General features: G+C 47.0%; 1 long non-coding RNA gene across 1 annotated transcript in view; it reads left to right on the top strand.

Moving 5' to 3' along the window:
• Positions 1-23,774, top strand: part of LOC123380338 — a 326,159-nt gene extending 302,385 nt beyond the window's left edge. Inside the window, exons 4-7 of the long non-coding RNA XR_006585945.1 lie at positions 16,904-16,945; positions 18,143-18,200; positions 20,956-21,021; positions 22,953-23,774. This is a non-coding gene — a long non-coding RNA (uncharacterized LOC123380338). The remainder of the gene's footprint in view (positions 1-16,903; positions 16,946-18,142; positions 18,201-20,955; positions 21,022-22,952) is intronic.
• The last annotated feature ends 617 nt before the right edge of the window (positions 23,775-24,391 follow it).

The raw sequence follows: 24,391 nt of genomic DNA, 5'->3' as shown, positions 1-24,391 counted from the left end.
CCCCTCCCCTTCCCTACCACCCCCCATCCTGGATTAATATTTCAGCAGGGCGCCTGTACTCTCAGTAAATATACCGGGATCAATTGTTTGCTATAGCCCCTGCTCAAATCCGCCTTAGCCGGTAATATTTTAAAGTTGATTGGATCTTAAAATTGTAAGAGGTCCCTGGTGTCATGACTTTGCTGGCATTATCGGCTCAGCCATTGTCTTACCAAGCAACCTCTTCCCGAAGCCTGGTGCTCCCCCACCCCAGGCTACTGGAGGGAGCCGCACCAGGGGCCCCCTGGGGGAGGCTCACTTAAGAAGCAAGTAATGGTGAGGAATGAGGATGCCTCTCCTAGCCCACCATGATGACCTTGGCGGTGTGGGAATGTCTCCTTGCAGCACCAAGGGAGGCTCTGGGCTTTCTTCCCCCCCTCTCCCTTCTTTTTCCTTTTTTTTGTGTGCCCGTTGACAGTGTCATCCCTCAACTTGATAAACTTGTCAGAGGGAGCGCCGGGAAAGTGTGACGCGGAGGTTGGAGTGATTGCTGAGTATGCAGGGAGAAGGGGTTGGGGAGTTGTGGGAGGCGCTGGCACGTTAGCCTGGGGGCAGGCAGCTGTTCTGGGGTGTTCCTGGCTCAAGGCCATGCACACTGCCCCCATGGTGCAGTCTTAGCAGACCAAGACCCTGAAGGGGAGCAGGGGAGCTTCAGGGACCAGAATGTGACGGGAACTAAGGGACATGAAGACGGACAGTGCCAGCCAAGGAGTGGGAGGGGCTGCACACGTGTGTGCCTGTACATGACTGTGTGTCATGCGTGTGGATCTGTATGCGTGTGCACCTGTGTGTGACACTGTGTGTGGATCTGCACACGTGTGCACCTGTGTGTGTCACTGCATGTAGTATATGTGGGGCATATGTGGAGGCAGGCCATGCGAGGCTGTGTGGGGGTAGCTGAGCATGAAGGCGGGATAGAGGGTGAAGGGCAAAGAGCATTAGAGTTCTCTTGATAAAGCAGATTGGAAACTATGACTTGGATGCTTTTCCTGAACCCTTCTACCATTTCCTTTCCGAAAGATCTTTTCAGATTGCCACCTTGATTTCATAAGCATCCATAATCATGGAAGTTGACAGACAGAATGGTTCTCTGGACCTAGAGGGTAAGGAAGCTAGTGATTGCTGTACTTCTGAGCACGACACAATGTTTTAGGTCCCTCGCTGGCATTCTATTGCTATTAATGAAACAAATGTTGAATCAATGAATTAAAGTAAAGAAGCTAAGAACCTCACTCTTGCCAGACCTAACCTGTTGGGGTATGGAGAAAAATCTACGTTGTGTGAGTAATGGGGGGAGGGAGTAGAAAATCCGAATTTGAATACCAGCTCTGTCCACGTTACCTCTCCTCTCCAATCCTCAGTTTCCTCATCTGTATAGTGAGAGTTCTGAAAATCCATTACACAGGACATCATCCAATATTCTGACTTTCAGGTAAAAATCCAAATGCCATCATGGGGGTTGGTACACCGGTGCAGATGAAATACATTTGTCAGTTGCAAAGCACTGAGCAACTTCAGGAAGATTGACCTCCTCCATTGGGATAGATCCCCCTTGTTATGGGTTCCTACAGCACCGTGTAGTTTCATTGCACTTAGAGCCACCCCACCTTCATTTTTCTCTCTGGAGGGAAGCATCTGGCAATCTGCCAAAGGAACAGGTGTCTTCGTCTTCCTGCAGTATTTAATAGTATAATAAACTTCTGCCCCAGTGCCTCTCAGTGATTAGAACACATCTCAGGTGCTGCCTTGAAGAGTTAAGGCCAAGAAAGTCACCTCACCTGGGAAGTGCAATAATTGCTCAATGGTGCCCTGCCTAGAGTGTGATATTTATATTATAAGATAGGATTTAGGTCTAAAAATAAGGAAAGTTGTCAGAGCTCAGGATCATTGATACAAGTGTGAATGACAACACCGACAGCTAATGTGAAGCCAGTTGTGTCCAGGTTTCTAAACTGGGAGGGAGATAAAATTAATAAATTAGGTCATTGACAGTGCCCAGGGAAGGAAGGAATCCTCATCTCAGCTCAGTGACTCACCTTTTTGGCCTTCACATAAAGAGACTTGCATTTTGGAAGCACAGTGTAACTAAATACACACACCAAGCACACAGGAATGAAATTGCTAATGTAATTAATAGATACAAATATCAAATCATTATGTTGTAGACCTGAAACTTATATAACATGTTAAATAGCAATTCTACCTCAATTTAAAAAAATAAATCATTGGTGATCTCTACTTCATCAGATATATAATAAAGAAAAAAGAATCCCCTAGTATCCAGAGATTACCTGTGTTCAAATAATTACAACACGGTAGAGTATGGGTTGTCTTTGTGGCATGAAAGGGAACAGCAGTCAGATGCAAAGGTTTGGGTTCTTGTTCCTAGCTCTGCATCAACCAGCCTCGTGACCTCTGGGCCTCAGTTTCCTCAACTGCAAAATGAGGGGGTTGGACCAGAGGGCTTCTAAGGTCCCATCCAGTTTTGACATTCTGAGGTTCAGTATTGGGTCTAATTACATTGGCCTTTGTTGATGCAGAAGGCACTTCAGGATCCTGCATGCCTGCGGCCGCCATTTTAAACATCAATGGCCTTTGTCTGGGATACTGTCAGCTGATGGAGAGGCCTGATTAATAGACTAGGAGATGACAGGGCTCACTATTGTCACTTTCTTCTTTTCTGAAACATTTCTCTCCTTTGGGAGCTAAATAAGCTGGTCAGTTTTGCTTTGCTTCCTTCCTTCTTTCTTTCTTTCTTTCTTCCTCTTTCTGTCTTTCTTTTTCTTTCTTTCTATCTAATATTTTTTTCCTGGTTTTTATCCATACCTCCAGCACGGATTTTGCTTCATTTACTTTCACTGCAGGCTCCAATCTTCCCCACTCCCAAAACAATATCCTCTACCCTAGTGCATAAAATATATATATTAAAGCTTCAAATTGCCTCTGCCTCCTTAAGCTTTTGGAAACTTTTACTGTGAGGGTCCGCAAAACCTAAATTTGGGGCCTGCACTATTTGGTGCGTATCTCTTTGCCTCAGAGGAATCTTCTGGCTTTTTTTTTTTCCATTTCAAAGCCCTTGGGTCCACACAAATGCTCTCAGAGAGCTTTTTTTCCCCCCTTAGCAAAAATTCAGGTTTGTCACCAGGAAAGAAGAGGTTTTTCTGTGGAAATCTTCCTCATGCTGGTTATAAAGCCGCTCACATCTCAGTGTGAACTCTGCTAACTCACCAGCCCGTTGTCTTTGTGAGTGAGAAGTGAAATCCACACAAAGGTATAAAGAGCTGATCCATATAAAGATTGCTCTCTGGATTTCCATTGGGCAGCAGCTTTCTGATGATTGCATCTTTGCTGTAGACAGCTGTGCAATCGAGGTAACAGCAGGACTCCAGATGTGTTGGGACTTGCTAGGCAACAGACCTAGAAGTTTGGCCAAATCAGCCCCAGATAATCACCAGAGAAAGGGAGAAAGAAATGCAGGGCTGGTCCAGACTTTCTGTGTAATTCAGGGGCTGGGGGATTAACCCAGTGGACAGAGAGGGAACGAGTTGGGAGGTTGACTTCTCATAGGAAGCATGAGGTCTTTCCTTTGCCTGTAAGCAGCTCGTAGGATAGAGCTGCAGGGCTCTGTGCAGAGAGGTGCCACACGCAGTGGTTAGAAGCCTGGGCTCATGTGTCCGGCAGACCTCCTTTTGACTCTGGGTCCTGCCTCTGACTAGCTGTGTGACTAGTCCTGACATTTAACAGGGCTGATGCTTACGAAGCAATTCTAACATGCTTGACACAGTTCATTATGACATCCCTTCTTCTGCAAAGGGGCATTTAACAACCAGCAAGATGCCTCGAGTACATGGAACTGGAGAGGCTAGGGGGTGGTAAGGATTACTCAAAAATCCACTTGTCCTTACTCTTGAAACCAGTATTGCAGCGTATGTTAACTAACTAGAATTTAAATAAAAATCCGAAAAGGAAAAAAGAAAATAGGAACCTTGATGCAAGTAACAGGGATTCCCAATTCACTCAGCAATTTTGTGTTGCTTACGTCATTTTACTTGTTATTTTTTTTATTTATTTATTTTAAATTTTTTTTTTCAGCGTTTTTATTTATTTTTGGGACAGAGAGAGACAGAGCATGAACGGGGGAGGGGCAGAGAGAGAGGGAGACGCAGAATCGGAAACAGGCTCCAGGCTCTGAGCCATCAGCCCAGAGCCTGACGCGGGGCTCGAACTCACGGACCGTGAGATCGTGACCTGGCTGAAGTCGGACGCTTAACCGACTGCGCCACCCAGGTGCCCCTACTTGTTATTTTTTATAAATTTACCTCCAGTGACTAGACCTACGTTACCAATTCGGCTATACTTTCTTAATTTTTATATCTTGTTTCTTTCAGATTTAATCACCTTAAGGGGGCTTTCTTTATCCAAATAATAACATTTCTTTAGAACCCTGTAACAAAGGAAAGGCCCCCAATAAAATGTGAACTAGCATCCCCCAAAATCAGTGGTCTTAGTGTACTTTTCATCCTAATAAAACTGCCTACTGTGTTAGCAATAAAAAAAAAAAAAACCCAACAATCCAGTTCTCCTGTTTAGTGTTCTTTCTATTTAGTGTTGTTTACACCGGCAACTCCAAATTTCCTGATTTTAAGATCATTTGGTTGAGTCACTCCAGAATGCAGTCTGGAATCTGAATGTTAGTCAAATGTCCCACGTGAGTTTTAAGATAGAAAAAACAAGTTTGAGACAGATCGGCAATGCACTGCAGCACCCAAGGGATGGCTCAGAGAAAGGCTCTCCTTCCTTATGTATCTCTTCCGTACATACAGAAGATGGGGGGGGGGGGGGAGGGGAATGAACTGTTGCTCCCAAGAAGTAAAAAGGACCCAAGAAAGAGTAATCTAAACAGTTCTTGCTGCTGTCTCTGCACAAAGTAACCAACTTTTCACAGAACCTCAGGAGAGAAAAATCTGTGTGCCTGTGAAATTAACCACAGTTGTTGAGAAGGCTCACAGAGGTTCCCTCTTGGGCACATTTTACTGGAGATCAGTCTGCTTTGGAGGGACCTGGCTTTTCCTTGGACTTTGCTAGAAATCAGGGAGCTATTTGGAGCGTGTACAATTCAGGCATTCAGGAAAAAGAGCCCCTCAAGTGGGCACAGCCAAAGAGCAGATGGTAAAAAGTGTTCTTGGTGTCTCTTGAACACTAATGCCCTGGAAACTTTGTTTCAACTTGGGTTTTTATGGTTACTTTGGGCAACCACAGAGGATAACAGAACTGTGGCCGCAGCCACGCTGGAGAGGAGAAGCACGTGTTCTAAAGCATTTTAGGTACAAAGGCAGGTGGCTTCAGATCGACTGCAGGTTATAGAATGGAAAAGCCCATTGTCGTTTTGGTCTTTGCAGGGAGCCAGGAGTAAATAATACTTCTCATATAGCTTTAGCCCTGTGCTATCTTAATTGCAATCTCTGGTGAGATTTGGAGTTATGCGTTTTTAACAAGCAAACCATAAAATAAGGTTTAATCTCCCCAGAGCCCTGGAGTTAATTTATCTGTCCACAGGCTAAGATCTTTTTAAAGGTTAAGAATGCTTGGGTTTTCTTTCTAGGTCTCTGGGTTGGCTGGAACGCCTGCAGGTGTCTCCTACGGCTGGCGGCTGGAATCTGGCTTTCATCAGCGCTAAAGACCCAGCCTTTAGGAAAGCCTGCAATCAGAATTAGGTGTTGGGTCCTAGTATTCACAAACTGTCCCTCATCCTGGTAGAGAGGAATTAGCATTCATGAGGACCGTGTCTGTGGAAGAAAGTACATTTGACTTCGCTTCGGAAGGTCAGAGATGGAGCCTTTGCTCTGTAATTAGGAGTGGTGGGATTTGGGGGAAATCACTTAACGTCTCTGAGCTTGTTTCCTCATCTGTAAAATGGGTATAATATCTGCCCTGCAGTCTTCATAGAGGTTCTGTGAATGTTAAATGGTATGTAGAGGTCTTTTAAAAAATAGTAAAGCACGACATAGATGTGAAGCTAACTTTGTTACTTAGTTATTCATCCAGATAGAGTTTGTTGCCTTTGTCAAAGAAAGTATTCTCCCGTGAAGCCATACCATGGAAGGAAGTTCCCAGGCATTCAGGACCCTCCTAAAACCCATTCCTGGCTCCCAGCAGGCCAGTACAGATTTAGTGCCAAAATACAGAAAGCACAGATTATCACACAGTTATCCCTTGGACCTAACTGCCTAACCAACGAATGAATATACGTATATAACCTCTATCACTTGGCTCAGCAGGGCCACTTGCCGGGGTCAGAACACCTTTCCTGCCCTTGGCAGCCTTAGGGGGGTACAATGACTGATCCAGATCCACCAGTGGGGGTCCACTCTCATCTATCTGCAAAGCTGTGCCCCAAGGGCATCAGAGGGGAGGCTGCCTCCACTCTGGGTAGAGGTGGAAGAGGAAGAGCTCGGGATTATGGGTCACTGGTGGACCATTATTTGCAGATTACTCTGTGGTCCTCCCTCACCTGGACTTCTCAGCCCCATCGACTGGCATCTCCACCTTCCAGTCCTATTGCAACCTACCCACCTGTGCCTCCCCCCAATGCATCGTGCCCTCCCTACGGTCACACCTCCTGTCCCATTTTCACGAGCCTCCTTCCTGCATCACCTCCCCTTTTTGTGTCCTCCCAAATCATTTCACTGCTGCCTATGAGATCTCAATCACAAGGGCACGTCTTTCAGGAAGCCTTTTCAGATTGACAGTATCCTTCTCTTGCTCTCATCACTCTTTTCCTGCAAACTCCCTTTGTGGTATTTGTATATTGGGTTGTGTTATTATACACCCACCTAATGAAAGTCGGCACGGCTAGGGACGGGGCTGGGATGGCACCTGACCAAAGGTCCTTGGAAAAGCTGATTCTGGCGTCTGTGCCCTGCTCTGTTGGGGCTTTGCTGAAATGATCCACGGGGCAGCATTGGACAAGCCAGAGGCCCTGTACAGAGGTAGGGGAAGCTCGTGCCACAGCTCCAGATTTCTCCTTAGCCACACACTCAAGTGTTCAAGTGTTGTTAGCGTTTCGGACGGCAAGCCATGTGGCAGGAATAAAGGGTTAGGATGTGTGAACCAGAAAGGAACAGAGGTGTTCCTCTAGAATATCATTCTAATCTCAGTACTCCATACCTTGTAAGGCTTCCCTGTTCCCAGGACACAAAGGAGAAAGTCCACTCTCCTCTGCCAGGCACACAAGTCCCCATACAATTGCTGCTGCCTGTCTGTGATGCCTCCCTGACTGCAACAACACATCCCAGAGTTAAACTACCTCAGACATGCTGGGGTACTGGCACGTCCCTCGTCGACATCGTCCGTGTATTGCCTCTCTGTCTGGAACATTCCTTTTGCCATCTTTCTACCCTCCCAGGTGTGATCTAGGCAGCTAAATCGTACGCCCATGAGGCTTGAATCAGATCTCCTCAGGTTGGAATCAAGTTTGCCTTCCCGATGCTCCTAGAGCATGTTGTTTCTTTACGTTCACTTATGCCACATGACCATTGCCTACCTGCACGTGCATATGGCTGCTTCCTGCCAGGTGGGACCTCTGACACTCTGGCACCTTGGACTCTGTCTTCCTTCCCACCACTGAGCCTGATGCCTCCCATCCAGGAGCAGGGGCTGTACCCATGAGTGGGGTTGGGTCAAAGTTAGTGAATTAAGCCACAGGATATCAGGAAAATCCCAACTACCTTCCCACCTCAGCTACAACACCCTACCCTTCCTGTCCCTCTCCCCCCCACACTGGCACCCATTTCCCATGGGCAGGGCTCTAGGAACACATGGCTTGTAGGCCGGGCAGGAAGTTGAGACATCCTGTCGAGAACCTGCTCCCGCCTTGTTGGCCTGAGGCCGAAGACACGCGGCCGCTAAGGAGGACCAGTGAAAGGGAACCTCCAATCCTTCTCTGCCCCCCTCACATGCCTCTTCCATTTGCCTTTGTCTGTGGCTTTGGAGCTATTTGGGAGACACCTTGAGACAGCTGGAGAAGCAGCAATAATCCAATTAAAGCGTCTGACACTCTGGGCTGGTAGCATCTTGGCGGGGAGGAGGTGGACACACTGGGGCTGTTTCTGGTTCCATCTGTGATATGTGTTTTACTGGCTGTCGATACCTACAGGGAAAACACTAGCAGTAAGATTCACAGATAAAACACAGTGCCCTCTGCTTCCTCCCCGGGGTGTTTTCTTGAGAAATTGGTTTCTGGGCAGGGAGGGGACAAGACTCCTTCTTCTCCTTCCCTCACTTCTAGGGCATTAGAGGAGCTTGAGAGCGGAAGGGAGAGCAAATGAGAGGAGCCAGCGGGGTTTTGAAAAGTCATAAACATCCTCTTGGCCACAGGAGTTTCCCAGAGTGAAAGACCAATTCCTTTCCAGATTCTGTCTCTCCTCTCCCCTGCTCCCCATGTTCCACTCTCTCGCTCTCCTCTCTGCCTTCTTTCTTAGGCCAACGGTCATTGTTCCATCTCTGGGAGTCTCAGAGGGTCATCTGAGCCCAGACAAAGCATGGAAACTTGCTTTGGAGATGAGAAAAGAAGAACTCAGAATCCAGCCACTGCACCTTTCACTGAGGATATTAGAGCTTGCTGCAAAACGGTGATTGATGGAGCTGAGTGGTGTCCCGGGAGCAGGGTGTTACCACTCTCCCAGTCCTCTCTCTGTCTCCCTCACTCACCTCCAGCCCTGCCCACCCCACCCCCCCCCCACACCCCTTCCCAGATGCCCCTCATGCTGCCTGAAGCCAAGGCTCAGGCAGGCTCCCCACATCCCACTCCAGGCCAACTTGACGGTGTGATAGCTGGAAAAAGTTAAATGCTTTTCCCTTCATTATCAGAAAGAGTTTTATTCTGACTGAAGTGAACAATATGAAGAGACAGCACAGAGCTTTGGCGGAGGATGAAAAGTTCCTTCTATCCACAGAGCTGCACTTCAAAGTGTCCTGTGAAAAGGTTCCACTTTAATTAGGGGGAGGAAATTGCCATGTAACTTAATTAATATCAAAAACATTTTTTTTTTCTTAAACACAAGAAAGAAAGATGGCTACATAGAGAGGGAGAAAGGAACTGACAGCGAATCTGGACAGGCCTGTTCGTGGGCCGCATAATGATAAACTTTGTTTTTAATTACTCCACACACGCCTTAGGTTCAGTGAAGAAGTCTGAAGCCACGGCAGGGCCTTCCCACACTGTGGGTTCTCATCCTGCAGCCCCCACACTCCGGCCGTGGTACTAAGCGAGGACCCAAAATAGTTGTGTGGATGTTTCAGAAGAGAAATGCACAAATCCTGTCTTCTTTGAACTAAGCAGGATTTGCAGAGGGGATTGGGTGGAGCTGGGTCATCTGGCTTCCTCACCCACTACCTAGAGCCACCGTGGGCATTCTCCCCTCCGCGGGGCCCCCGGTCCCTGTCATCACAGCCCACCTTCCTTTTGCAACCAACTGCTCCGGGAACACTCCTGGGCCTTTGCCTGGGATTTCCTCTCGTTGCAAGAGTGATCCGTCGTTTCTAGTCTGCCTCCTTATTACCTCTCAATCTGCCCTCTTCTCTACTGCTATCATGGGCATGGCCGCCTCCCGTCTCCCCCAAACAATTTACAAAGTAGGCTCCTAATTGTCTTTTCGTTTTCTCTCTTTCCAAACTGGAGTCCATCCGCCACCCGGCAGTCAGAGTGATCTTCTGCAAGACATAACATCATACCGTTTCTCTGCTCAAAACCCTTTGGTGGCCTCCCATTCCCCTCAGCGGAAGATTCCTGAACAAACACCCCCAAGGTCCTGTGTGATTTTGCCCACCTCTCTCCCTCACCCTTGTTCTTCCCTGTAGCCATAGTCTCGGGGTCTTGGACATGGAGGTCCTTCTGTTAGAACATTCTTCCACACCTCTTTCACCCACTTGACCTTGGCTTCATACACTCCTATACATCTTTTGAGTCCTGACTTGAATGGCATGTTCTCTGAAGAATTTCAAGGTACTCACACCCCAACATCTAAGTTAAACCCCCATGTTGCATACTTACATAGAATACCACACTCCTTTGTAACACACGTCAAAACTGTTACCAGTTAATTGCTTTGGCAAGCAGGGGCTTGATACGGAGCTTTCCCCTGGACTGTAAGCCGGACAGTACTAGAGACCAGGCCTGCCCTGTCACACTTGTTTGCTAGCTGCCTACATGTCAGCATAGCACACACCTTTCTACTCTCCACTAGGTTTTCGATCTCATCACAAACGAATCAAGCACATTATTTTATCAAACCCGTTTTTCTGGAGTAGAACATGAAGCACAGAGGTTAGTTAGCTCTTACCTGAAGCCACACAGGTAGTAAGTAGATGGTAGGTAGTTCGGTTCCTGAGTCTTGCTTTTCATCACTGTCTATGCTCACATGAGGACAATTTCATTTGAGGAAGGCAGGAAGGGAGTGGGAAGGAAGGGAGGGAGGGAGGAAGGAAGGGAGGGAGGGAGGGAGGGAGGGAGGAAGGAAGGAAGGAAGGAAGGAAGGAAGGAAGGAAGGAAGGAAGGAAGGAAGGGAGGGAGGAATGGAGGGAGGGAGGAAGGGAGGGAGGGAGGGAGGAAGGAAGGAAGGAATGGAGGGAGGAAGGAAGGAAGGAAAGAAGGAAGGAAGGAATGGAGGGAGGGGGTGGTGAATGGCTTAAGAATGGTTGGAGAGGGGCACCTGGGTGGCTCAGTCGGTTAAGCGGCCGACTTCGGCTCAGGTCATGATCTCGCGGTCCGTGAGTTCGAGCCCCGCGTCGGGCTCTGTGCTGATGGCTTAGAGCCTGGAGCCTGCTTCAGATTCTGTGTCTCCCTCTCTCTGACCCTCCCTCATTCATGCTCTGTCTCTCTCTGTCTCAAAAAAAAAAGAATGGTTGGAGAAGTGACTAGATGGTACCAGGCATAACTCTGTGGACCCAGCCCTCGACTCATGGAGGTATTCAATTCTACTCAGCACAGTATGTCTTTAATGTTCCCAGGAAAGTCCCCAGCCTCCTAGATTTCTCCTAGAAATGCTCCTTTATAGACTGAACATAACCTGAGGTTGTGTCCTGACAAAATTAAGACATGGGTTAGTCCCAGCAATTTTTCTCTCCCCATGCATTGCCCCCCTCCCAATTTCTAGCCCACCCCACTTCCTTCAACGTGAGGAGATGCAATCCACGTATAGAGTGGGGCCACAGCTCCCAAACCGTGCACCAAGGCATCCTGAGTCACATGGTAAACTCTCACAGCCCTGCAGGATATTTTCATTTTGGGAGGAAAATATGGAGATAACTCAACACTCACCGGACACCAAGCAAATTGCCAACTCAAGGAAGTTTACAGTTTTGACATTAGATCTCATGGTTTCCTTTCAGTGGGGTCATATCTTTATGAAAGTGGGTTTTCTGTGGTGGCTGTGCTAAAAGGCAAGTTGTGCGCAAAAATCAATGTGGAACAGAAAGGGAAGATGGCAGTGTCTGAGGTTTGAGAAGTTGTGCAGTGTGCAGCAGGGGCCCACATCCCATTCGTGGGTAATTATGATTATTTAAGAATGAAATAAAAGTGTTTTTCCTTTAAGTTTTTTTTTTTTTTTCCTTTCAAATAGCTATTAAGTTGTTAGGACATCAACACTTACAAAGCTGTTTGACCCTGGCTACTTAAGAGATAGAATCGCGGGTTCTCTTGGCCCACGGCCACCGCCATAAACTACTTGGGACCACGGATGCTGTAACAAGCAAGTATGGGAATCTACGGGCGTCAAAGGAATTCCTGTGGGGTTGACATACTAATATGGCAGAGGGGGAAGAGACCAGTCCCCTCAAACAGGACCACCTGCGGCCGGGCACAGGTGTCCTCTGGGGTGACGTCATCCTGACACCAGCAGGAGCTGAGGGTAAAGAAGACAGGCCCCACGGGGCTCCCGGCAGCTAGTCTTCCCCTGGACGAGCGCGCACATCCCCTGGCAGACAGAGCCCATCGCAACCCGCCCCGAGGCTTGAAGGACAGGTTTGTAATTGAAAGTATCTCCGCTGCCCTGGGAGAGCACCGCCTCCAGCCGGAGGTCCCTGCACAACAGCAAAGAAAAGCCTCTTAACTTCCTGCGCTTAGCGCCGGGCCGTGTGTTATCAGCCGCAGATGGGAGCCTCGGCCACCTCCCGCTCTGGAGTGCTCGGTGGAAGCAGGCTTGGCAGGTGGACCGAACGGACAAGATGACAAGCGCTGTTAAACAGCAACGCGCAGGTTGTTGCAACACGTGCTTAGGACCTTCCTTCTCTTGGGCTGCTGGGCCCGCGCACGTGGCCGGCGGCGTCCGAGGAGCCGCAGCGCGCGTCTCCCGATTTTCCACGGTGGCCTGGTGGCCGGGTCTCCGGAGGCCTCTGCGGGGCAGGGGCGGCCTCCTGGAGGCCCTGCGGAGAGAACGGCCCCCAGGAAGGGAGGCTTTGCTTTCGTGCCAGGCGCGTGTCCACTCGCTCATTCCCATGTGGGTGACAAGGACAAGCCAGGCACCAGTCACCTTCCTCGTCCCGCTTTCTCAGGAACGGTGACACCCCGCCCCAGAGGTCCCCAGCCTGGCTTGCGCTTGCTTCGTTCCCAGCATCGTTAGCCTATCCGTGGTCTTCGTGGTGCCCTGCACAGCGCGCCAGATAACGAGCGAAGTGGGGGGAGCCCTCGGCGGTGCACAGCCTGCTGGCGCACAAGCTGGCGGACGATCGGATGATTCTAGGTTTCTTATTTATGCAAAAGCTGTCGTCCTCTGTTCTCCCTTCACCCACCCCGTTCACCCAGGAGGGCTTAGAGGAAGCCGTTCAGACCCTCATTCTCCGCACACCCCATCATGAAGGCCCTGGGTCTCGCGGAGGGAGCCAGACAGTGGCCAGCCTGGAAGCTGGAAGCCTGGATCCCTTTCCCGCCTGGGAGCCGCGGACCAAGAGGGAAGGTGAGGAGAAGGGAGAGAGGGGGTAGCAACTGCTTGCGGCTTCCCATTTCGGGGGAGCCCGAAGTCCTGCATTCAGGAGGTTTGCAGCTCGGCAGCCCCCCAGAGTGGACCTACTACCAGGAGAATGTCTCTACCTCATTTCATCAGAGCCAGAGACGTCTGTCTCCAACTGCCATATCGTCATCCCCCCAGCTGTAGGACTTACTATAATTTCATACAGTTCTGTAGACAGATATTGAAAAGGCATCTGGAAAAATTGATAGCATATCAAGGCAAAGATTTCATAAAAGTCATTTTTTTTCAATGTCCAGCCATAGGTACCAGCGTGCACTCCTCACAGACACGCATTCAAGGTCCCCAAAGGCCTTTTCTCTGATCTTAGAGCGCCCCCTTTGGAACCGACGCTCTTACTGCAACCGGCCAGGCAGGCTTCTTTCCGCGCGTTTGAGCTCTGGGATACGCACGCACGCACGCACGGGGAGAAGGGAAGGGATGGTAAGTGAGAAGGAGAAGAGAGAGGGGCCCCGGGGAGAAAAAGCGAGCCCCCAGAGGGCCCCGAGTGTGCACACCCTCATGCGATGAGCAGCGTGCCGCACACTCTACGTGTGTAATCCTATTAAATGCTCACACACAAGATAAGCCTCCAGCCCCAGTTTACTAACAAAGACACAGCGAGTCCAAAAGACACCCAGGGAGTGACTGCCAGGGTCAGCATCGTCTCACAACCAAGCCCCTGCTCTTTCATTCCATAAAACCGTGACTGACACCTCCCCTTCTCATATCTCTCCTCAAAGGCTTTTTCAAATTTTGCACTAAAGCCACAATGGGGAGGAACAACTGTGCCCAAGGGTACTGACCCACGAAGTTGTGGGGAGCTTTGGCTGGAAGTAGGGAGCCTACTCGAAGGAGCAGTAGTCAAGGGCAGGTTTTATAAACGTTCGTCTTCGCCGTGTTTTTATCTCGTTTTGCTTCCTCCCTGTGCTCAGTGGTTGTGAACAGGTGGCCGGCAAGGCATGAAAAGGGTCCCAGACGAGGAACCAGAAGCCTGATCTGGCATCACACTGCTTGGCCTTAGCGGGATTTGGTCAGTCAGGAGAGAAGCCGCTGGACTCTGGGTTCTGACTGGCCTCCAGAAGGCGGTTTCGAGCTGTAGAAGCATCATAAAGTGCTCACAGGAAGAGCTACAGGGAACTAGTCCAAAGTGCAGGGAGGAACCCAACATCCTGCCCAAACTGGGAGCCAGAGGGTGGCCCAATATTGAAGACAGGGACACGAGAAGAGAAAATAGGGCAGTTCTCCAGAATGATGCTTGAATGAGAACTTTTCTGAGTCAAGGGCAAATTGGGGGGAGGGTGGGGGTGGGGGCGGGGCTCTTACCTGGAAGTATCTTGAAGATATGGCTGTTTGAGTCAGGGCATGCAGAAAGCCAGAGGAAGGGTATGTAGGGCATGAGCTGACCCTGAACCCAGGGCTTTCTTTTGGAGTCTCTTTTTAAGGAGTCTGGAGTGAAAACAGAGTAAGTTGTGCAGTAAGGAATCTCTTTGGCAGAAATGTGCTTCCTCATGGGCCTGCACTTGGGTGGAAACTGAACTCCCTATGTCTTCTTGGCAGGGGCTGAATCACAGGGTTAGTGAGCCTGAGATCACCCCACTCATCCCTCTGCCTTAGTGCCCCACAGCCTTCCAGTCCTTTCAACCATAACAGAATTGATTCCACTTTGAATACTCAAGAGGGCTTGAAAAAGATCCTCATGCATAGCATTCCCTAGTAGCACCCTGGAGAGTCAGGAGAAGAGGAAGAAAGGCAAGCATGGGTACCATAATGCCATGATGAAGACAGACAGAAGGTTATGCTAAGGTGGTCTGCAGGAACCTGGAGACCCATCTCTGCTCCTCTAAGTGTTGAACCCATTTCTGTTTGGTGACTGTCTTCTTGAGCAAACCTGTCAGTGGGGGTAGGGCAGAGAAGGCAGGTCTGTTTTCTTAGAGGCAAAGAGCTGGGGTGCTTTTTCAGAAGGACCTTGCTGGGGACCCAGATATGTAGGAGTCCGTAGCCTTTCCCGTCCTGCTGGACCCCACAAGCCAAGATGGCCTGAGCACTGTTCTAACAAAGCTGAGGTCCATTTGAGGCCCATGTGGGAAAATCAACCCTTCAAAGAAGAAAACATTATTCCAAAGCTCTAGACACTCAGAGCCTTGCCTGTCAAATACAGGATGATAATATTAAGTAAGGTTTTTGAAAACATTGTCTATCACCCAGTGTGAAAGTAAGCCCCACATGAGAAGTTCCTTTCAGAATGTAGGACTAGGACATTTTTTAATCCCCTAAGAATAGAGGGTAGTGGGAAGGTGCACTTTCTCCTTTTATATGATGAGAGCTGTGGTGATACGCCTTGTTTCCTTTTTTGCCTTAGCTACCAGGAAGCTCCAATCAGATTTTGAGTTAATTGCAATAAATATGTTCATTAATCCCGTGACTTAATACGTTTGCTAACTCCCTTCTTCCGTCTTGGTTTCCCCTTTTGATTTCTATTGAATTGTCTTATTGCGGATGTCCTTTGTTTAAGTTTTTCAAACCATCTTTGGAAAGAGGTAGACATTTCTATGAGACAACAGACTACTTAATGCACATTGATGGCCTCAGCTGGATCGGCCATGCAAAGGGTACATTTTGTTGGCAGGAACCCACATTACATCAACACTGCATTCAGAGATAAAGGACAGTCTTCCGCGTTCCTCCCCTGTCTCTTCCCCTGCCACCACCCTCACAAGGACAGTGTCGAGGGCATTCTTTAATCTCCTCTCTTTTAATTGGTGAGAGAAAGTGGTGCCACTCATCAGTGCTCTAAGTTGGAGGGATTTAATTAGATCTAATGACCAGATAAATGGAGAATTCTGAGTAAGGACCTTTGGGGACTGAATGGTGTGAAGAGGGTTATGTTGTTATATTTCCCTGCATTCGTTGCCGTGGCTGAGACCACGATGGCAAGAGAAGAGGGACACTAACAAGAGTCAGATGTGGATGCTGTTGGGGGAGGGGGTGGAAGAGAGGGTGGAGGGTAATGGGGCCTTGGTGGAGAAGGAAATCAGAGCAAAGGGTGAGATGGGATTGAGCCCTCAGGAAGGTATTTGGTTCCACCGCCCAAGTAATTCTCATTCTGAGTGATCCTGCCTTCTACTTGACCTGTTTCCTGGGCATTCTGTCTCCCTATGACCCTGACATCTTTCTCGCCTTTGAGGGAAGCCAGAAACCTGGCCCTAGAATGGGTAGAGCTGTTCACTTGTCAGGCTTCCCATGAGCTGCTACTAAAACGACCTGTCCCCCTTTTGACAAGTCAGCTTTATCTAGTGTGAGCAGGATCGTTGTGAATATCCTTGTGCTGTCACTTAGGGCATGGAGTGTCAGAGATTTCTCTCCTGAAAGATCATCTGTCAAAGTTACTGGGGTATTCTAGTCCCAAGAGTCCCAAGGGAGAAATTCTGGGGGCTGAGAGGGCAGGTGTTGTTGGGGGCGGGGTGCGGGGAGACAGGGAAGGAAGTCAGTCTGCAGATACTCCAAGTCTGACTCACTCCCAAATGGAGGTGGAGGGATTCTTCCCTGGAGAAAGGTCAGTCGGAGCCATGAGGCTTGAAAAGAGGGCAGATAACTTTTACTGAATACCCACCATATATCCAGCATTTAGCCACAATCTCACATCTGTAATAGCACTTAATTCTTATGGTATCAGAGTCTGGTGCCTACTATGCCCTCAATAGGCATAAGGAAAATGGATGAATAATTGAATTATCCTGAGAGGTATCACAGTCCTTATTAGAAGAGAAAACCAAGGCTTAAGGAAATGAACAATTTGCCAAAGTTCACATGCTCAGTTTGAACCTAGGTCTTTCTGATGCCAAACATCACTCTCTTTCCAGGTGGACCTGAGTGTGAGACAGACTTCTCTACGTCCCATCCAAGTGAGAGCCTGTTCAAACTAGGCTTGTATGTAGTTTGATCTCTTTAGACCTCAGTGTGCTCATAGAAAGCGGCCGGGCTGACGCAATGCCTTGTGATGAAGGCAGCAACCCCCGACCGACCCCCACCACCACCACCACCACAGATCTAGTAAAGCTGATTTGTATGGAGATTTATATGGAAATGCAGCCACCTTTCCTCTAAATCCAAAGCCGTGCACTTGGTGATAAACAGCGCTAATGTGATGTTAACTCTATTTATATGACTGTCTGTCCCAGGAGATGGATTTACATATACACTAAGTGTATCTCACCAGTACCTAAGAGTAATGTTTTATTTTACTGCCTCTGGATACCTGGTAGCAACTCAGGCCATTAAAGAAGCATCACACACACACACATATTCACCTGGAAACACAGTAGCAGCAGGAGATAGATGGGGATGATCCTGGCAGGAAGGTCCCACTTTACAGGTATAAGTGGCAAACAACCTTCTGTTCCAACTGTCTGTACGGTTCTTAGAGATGCTAAAAGGGACCTTTCAGGGTCATCCTATCCCTTTACGCCTCAGAGTTATTCAGATGAAAGTAGAGTTTAGAGCCCAAATTATTTGAATCATTGTCTAAATCCTCTCTTTTGGTTTGGCCAGAATGAGATCCTTTGTAGGTTTGAATCTGAAAACATGCTAGTCAGTGAGCCCCATGCCTTAGCCCAAGTGAATCCTAAAGTACATCAATCACCCTTCCTTGGCTCATGTTCCAGGACCTGTGCTGAGAATCTTAAATAAATTATCCCATTGATTTCTCATAACAACCATGTGAATTTTCACTATCATTTGCCCATTTTACAGATGAGAAAATTGAGACTTAGGGTATTAATAGCTCATCCACAGCTACCCAACTAGCTACTAATTAGCAAAAGAAAGTTCTGAACCTAAGTCTGTCTGAATCTAATTACACAAGATCACCATAAATGTCAGTGAGATGTGTGTTTTTGAGGACACTGGACTGCTAGGGTGAGGGGGGGTCTGAAAGGAGATTTACAAGAAAGGAATTTTGCAGATTTCCTCACAGTTGCATACAACATGCCATGGAGAGTACATAGTTGTGTAGAGTCTTAGGCTAACTGATCTAAGAGGGAGATAGGACAAATCACAGTCCAGCCTCAGTCATTCACTCTATCATTCTTGCTTTCATTCAGATATCCAACCAACGCAGTCTGTGCCATTCACTGGAGATACATCATTGAATAACACCTGGTCTGTATGTTTCATAAGCCCACAGTCTAATGGGGGAGACCAACTTGTAAAGTAATAATTACATTGCCATTATAAGCATTGGTGGATGGAAACCAGGGAAGACCAGAGGAGGGGCATCCAGATCAGAAGAACCTTAAAGTGATGGAAGGGCCAAAGGTCTTTAGGTTAATTTAAATAATAACAACACCTTGATTTGTGTCCTGTTTGTGTGGTCTCAGCCAGGTCAAATCCTTTGAGCTGTAGTTTCATTTTTTGCTGGATTACAAAAATATCAATCTGCCAGCACGACTAACCTTAAATGGATCAGGGAGAGGATTGAATGAGTTAATGTAAATTGAAAGCACTATTATTCATCATCATAACGGTGAAGATGGAAAATATGAGAAAGGAAGGTATGAACAGGAATAAAAGCAATGTAAATATTTTCATAACACGGAATCAGGTACCAGTGTAATAAAATAAATGTGGATGCCCCCGAGGAAATGGGTTGTCCTGAGACTGAAATCATCAGCCACCCTTTCAGGGGCCAAATTCCTCCCTATGGGATTGAGGAGAAATAATATTTTCAAAAATTGGCAAGTGTAATTCTTGCTAGGACAGGGAGGATTAAAAACATAGCCACTGCTTTCCATTAGATCTCAAAGGAATTCGTGAGCCAAATTGTAAGTATCTACTGACCATGGCCATGTGCCCAGCGTTGTGGTGATTTCTAAGTACAGTTTCAAAGAGCTAATGAGTTACTTGGATGGAATGTAAGAAGCAAAACAAATGAACATAGAGGAAAATGGGGGGGTTGGGGGGGAGGATGCAAACCAGGAAACGACTCTTAACAATAGAGAACAAACAGTGTTGCTGGAGGGGAGATGGGTTGGGGGATGGGTTAAATGAGTGATGGGCATTAAGGAGGGCACTTGTTGGGATGAGCACTGGCTGTTGTATGGAAGTGGTGAATCACTCAGTTCTACTCCTGAAACCACTATCACACTGTATGTTAACTGGAATTTAAATAAAAACGTTAATATTAATTAACATTTAAAAAGAGAAAAAAAAAGATATATTAAATAGTAAACTGCCAAACTGCAACTAACTCCAGTCACAATAGGAGAAGGCAACATTGGTGTATAAGCTCTGGTGGTGAGAGTTGCTTTCATGGGCAAAGTGGGAGCTGCACTGTATGTTAAAGAAAGGCTGAGATCTGGAAAAGCAGAAAGGAGGGTAAAAAGTTGAGGGCAAAAGAATGAATGAGGAGAGCGGAGAAGGGGAAAGAAACTAGGGAAAAATCATGAAAAGGGGAAGGAAGGAGAGGAGAGAAGGACAGGAGACCTCCAATAGCAGAAGTAGAGCATTTGCAGAGAGGCTGGGATGGACATAAAGTATTTGGAAAGAGGAGACATGATGACTTTGAGTGAAAATGTATTGAGTTTCAGGTGATGGGCAAGACAGTCTGATGGGAAAATCATAAGTAGTTGAGACACAGAGACTGAAATGGCAGGGGTGTGATCACAGCTGGGGATGGACTGGAGATCACTTGTGAGGGATGTACTGCATTAGACAGTCAACAAGCTCTTGCAGGAAGTGGTTAGGGGGACAAAGGGAGAAGGGCTGAAGGAAGGTCCTCAGAGAATCCTCCTATTTAGGGAGGCAGGATAAAAATGAAACATTAAAGAAAGATAAAAAGCAATCCCAGAGCATGGGAGCTGAACCCCTAAAATCTGGCATTCAAAGATCAGAGCAGGAGAGAATATCAAGAATGAGGGAATTGTCAAAAATGCTGCACTGCAGAGATCAAAAATAACATGGCAGGGGACTAAAATCCCTATTTGTTTTGCAAAAAGACACTTCAGTAGAATTTGGGACCAAATGCTCGCTTGTATGAAAACCGAGATTGGGGTATCAGAGAGTGAAGACATCTGCAAAGGCCATAAGCTTGAAGGGTTTACCGGGAAAAAAAGAAGAGTGGAGATTGGAAGGTATCATATGTTCAAACATAGGGTTTCAGAGATACAGAGACTTCAGCACAAGGAGGGAAGGAGGTTGAAGCTGTAAGAGACGGAGGAACCAGAAATATCTTGTGGAAGCAAAATCCCGGAGGAGACAGGGGTCCAGAGTTCACATGAAGCAGTTATCTTTAAGAGGAAAGAAACCTTTACCTTTGAGAAAAAAGGGGAAAAGCCCACTTCAGAGGTATAGCTTTGATGTGGCGAGAATGAGGGCACGGGAGATGTTCTCAGAGGTGACTTTAATCCCCCACTGATGTGAAATGGCCACGTAGCCCGAGGGAGAAAGAAATCTTTGATGGTTTCGGTTATTGAGCTTTCCAGATTGTTTTTGCAGTGGAACGCAACCCATCCTGACTATATACAGGGAGAAAGTTGCCTCCTGAGATTAGGACAGCAGGGAGGAATGGGGATTTTAAGAAAGAAAAGGTATGAAATAGCAACTGTGGTAGTATCCAAGTGAGTCAAAAAGATTCTTTTTCCCAACATGTGTTTTCAAAGTTTTGAACCTACAGAAAGGTTCAGAAACTAATCTAATGACCACCCTGAGACCCTTCATCAGTTGCTAACTTTTTGCCACATTTGCCTTATCTCTCTGCATGGAATGTGTGGACACACATACCTCTTTCTTTTCTTCCTTTTCTTTCCTTTCCTTTTCTTTCTTTTCTTTTCTTTCTTTCCCTTCTGTTTTTCTTTAAAAAAAAAAAAACATTTGAAAGTAAGTTACAGAGATCACACGAGTTCTCTTATCATTTCAGCACATTCTCCTGTGGAACTACAATTCCTTTGTATATCCCAAGAAGCTAATATAATACTTTTATCTGGTATGTATCTGTACTCAAAATTTCCCAGTTCTTAAATGTAGTACACAGCCTGTCCCCCGTTTACCGTCCCATCAAGGATCACACACTGTATTTGGTACATATAGAGAAAGAAAAGCAGGAAGGTGGGCTCGCAGAATTTGGATACACTGACCCTTCGATGAGCTAGATTTGCTCTGTGGGGAAATAGGACTCATAGCATGTGAAGCAATTTGCTTGGGCTGGAGAACACAGACCTTTGTCTGAGATATTCTTTGAATATTGTCATGGTAGTGGGGGTAGTGATGATGAAAATCAAGGTGACTGGGGCAGAGTGCCTGAGGAAAATGACAATTTTTAGGTATTAAAGGACCAAGAAAGACAAGAAAAATTAGAAATATGACTTGGCAATGTCAAATTAATATTAGACTCATTATATACCCTACCAAAAATTGTTTAATTACCATGCACTAAATAATAAATCATTAAATCTATGTGAAATTAATTTGTTCTAAGTTCTCTACACATAGATGCTCAATTTGCAAGTAGCATGGCGAACTCCTCCCAACTTTAATTAATGAGAGTTAGCACTGGCGATGGAATATTTATTTATGGACCAGGGGCAATTAGAGGACTGGGCTATGTGCACCGCAGGGAATGCTAAGATATGAAAGACTGAGCAACCTCGAATCTCAGAGCTGGTGTTATCTTTGTGGTCACTTCTTTCAGTGGATCCCTTCCTTTCGTGGGGATCTCTGGTGGCTGTATAACAACGCTGTGTGCTTTCCTCGTTATTTCAAGCTGACTAGCAGAAATGCTAGATTTACTCATGATAAGGCAGCACAGGTTAGATAACACATCAGAGGTTTTTTGGGTTTTTTTTACTTTTTGTTTTATTTTCGGCTGGAATTAACTCTTTACAGTAACATGGGTGACCTTCTGCTAACCAGATGTTCCAATAGCAGCCAAATATGTCTTTCATGGAAAAAAAAAAGAAACAAAAACAAGGAGGGTAACAAATTAATTGTCTTTAACCAGTGATTTTATCTGGTGGAAGAGATTTTTAAAGCAAGGGGAAAGGGCAAGGTGCTGAGGGAACTAACAGTACAAGTCCTTAGAGCAGAAATAGACTGGTTTTGCCCCAAACCTTCATTTGATAGATGATGAGATTGCCCAAGTGACATACCCAAGCTCGTGCAGTTACTTGATAGAAGCAATTAACAGCAATCCTTCTAGCATATCAAAGGTTAGTTGAGGAATAAATCTGGTGAGCTAACAGTGGGATGTCCCTGGGGACAGCCTGGTCTCAAGCAGGGAAGTCTTCAGGGGGCTGTTGCTTGCAAGCTAAGGGTGGGGGGAGGGGGGGAGTGGTGTCCTGATTTCAAGCTATGGGCGGATTGGAGTGTTATGTAGGAGGTACAATCAAAGGGCCTCAGTGACTGAGTGGATATCAGCTTACAAGTGTGACAAAGGTGGGAATTGACAGGAAGCATCAAAAATGACATTCAGATTCTAAATCGCAGTTTTCCAAGGTGCCCTTTGTGGAGAGCGGGGGTGCAAGAGGGGAAGAGAATTGAAGATGAATACTAGGAAATGACCTCACAAGGCCGAGGAAGGCTGAGTCTAAGATTCACTTCTGGTGCTGAAGGGTCTTTCTGAAGCCAGGGGCCCGGTGGGAGCGTTCCCAGCTCACCAGCTAGCTGTGCGCCAGCCCAGCGGTGAGAGTCCTGTGCACAAGGCGGACACCAGGGGTCAGTGCAGACCCAGCTTCTCCGTAAGGGCTACTAGGTCCCTTTCCTTTAGCGTCTGTTCATTACCAAGAGAATTTAAGAGAACTCTAAAAAGCAGATTCGTTTATGATAGCCACATTTACAAGCAGTTGTAATTATGGTGTATGGAAAACAATTATTCCCTCCTAAAATTGCTCTTTTAATTTTCTCTTATTTGTCCCATAGTGAATGTTAAGTAAGCCTCATTGCCTCACATACTGCCTTGGATGTGTGCACCGAGCCTCCTAAACACCAGATCGGGAAACATACACCACACTCTAACCTACACACGCTCACTCACGCTCACATTGTGCAGACAAGCTCTGGGACAGTGGGAGAGGTGCCCCCAGTGGGACTCCCAGCCCCCAGCCCCACCCCAGGCACAGCTTTTGCAGAGATGCATAAGGCAACGCCTCCCCGCCTGGAGAACACATACACCTCTTCCCAAAGAGTCATCTCGCCTATGAAACCTTTCCCTTCAGCACCCCCAGTGGACTTGCCTACTCTGTCCTTCATGTTGCCACGTTCCTGAGCAGACAGCCTCCACCTATGAAATCTTCATCTACGTCTTCGTTGACATGTCAGTCTTTACATATAAGGTCCTATATGGAAAGGTGACGGTATTCCTTCATTTGTTACCAGTCCCCAATGCTTGGCACACGGAAGAGGTTAATAAATAAGTTTTAGGTCAAAAAAAAAAGTAAGTCAGAAGAGGACTTGCTAGAGTATAGGAAGGGATGGTGCAAGGTTAGAGGCACCAGTGAAGACATTTGGCATGAAGGAAAATCACAAGAAGGGCCTGGCTGGGATCTGAGGTCCTTCTAGAGAGGTAATAGGACAGACCACTGAGAAGCCTGGATGAGACTGAATTGTGGGGTGCTCTGAAGTCAGGCAGAGAAACTTTGGCTTTATAACTCAAACAATAAAAAAAATCATTACAGGGGCGCCTGTGTGGCTCAGTCGGTTAAGCATCCGACTTCAGCTGAGGTCATGATCTCACGGTTTGTGAGTTCGAGCCCTGCATTGGGCTCTGTGCTGACATCTCAGAGCCTGGAGCCTGCTTCAGATTCTCTGTCTCCCTCTCCCTCTGCCCCTCCCCTGATCACACTCTGTCTCTCTCTCCCTCAAAATAAATAAGCGTAAAGAAAATAAAAAAGAAAAGAAAAATCATTGCAGATTCTCCTTCCTGTTAATTGTGAAAATAGCTGATTTCTCTCTCAGGCCGTAGCTGAACATACTGTTCTCCTGAAAAGGGCCACAAAACTGGGTGCTTTCCCATAATAATGGTTTGCAAATAGCTCCATCTCCGTATTTCCAGCCTCATAAGGAAAGCGAGAGAAGCAGTAGGTATCGGGAGTTGAATTACCTGCTTTCTGAAGGTTCCTGTGATGGTATGTCACCCTTGCAGAAACGTACCTGTTTTCAAAATGTCTGGGATGTTGGTGAGGATGTGAAAGGTTGGTGCACAGTAGGGACCCTGACACCACCTTTCAGTCAGATTCTGAGGGAGATGGACAGGGATGAGAAACAAAACAAATCCTCACGATCAGAAGCAATGACATTTAATAAAGTGATTAGGCAGTGACATTAAATAAGTTCTTGGGCCATCTTGGAGTGATTAATGT

This window comes from Felis catus, chromosome D1, assembly GCF_018350175.1.
Source record: "Felis catus isolate Fca126 chromosome D1, F.catus_Fca126_mat1.0, whole genome shotgun sequence".
In the NCBI taxonomy this organism is placed as follows: Eukaryota; Metazoa; Chordata; class Mammalia; order Carnivora; family Felidae; genus Felis; species Felis catus.
The sequence above is the reverse complement of the archived record's forward strand: the minus strand, read 5'-3'. Positions and strand labels throughout refer to the sequence as shown.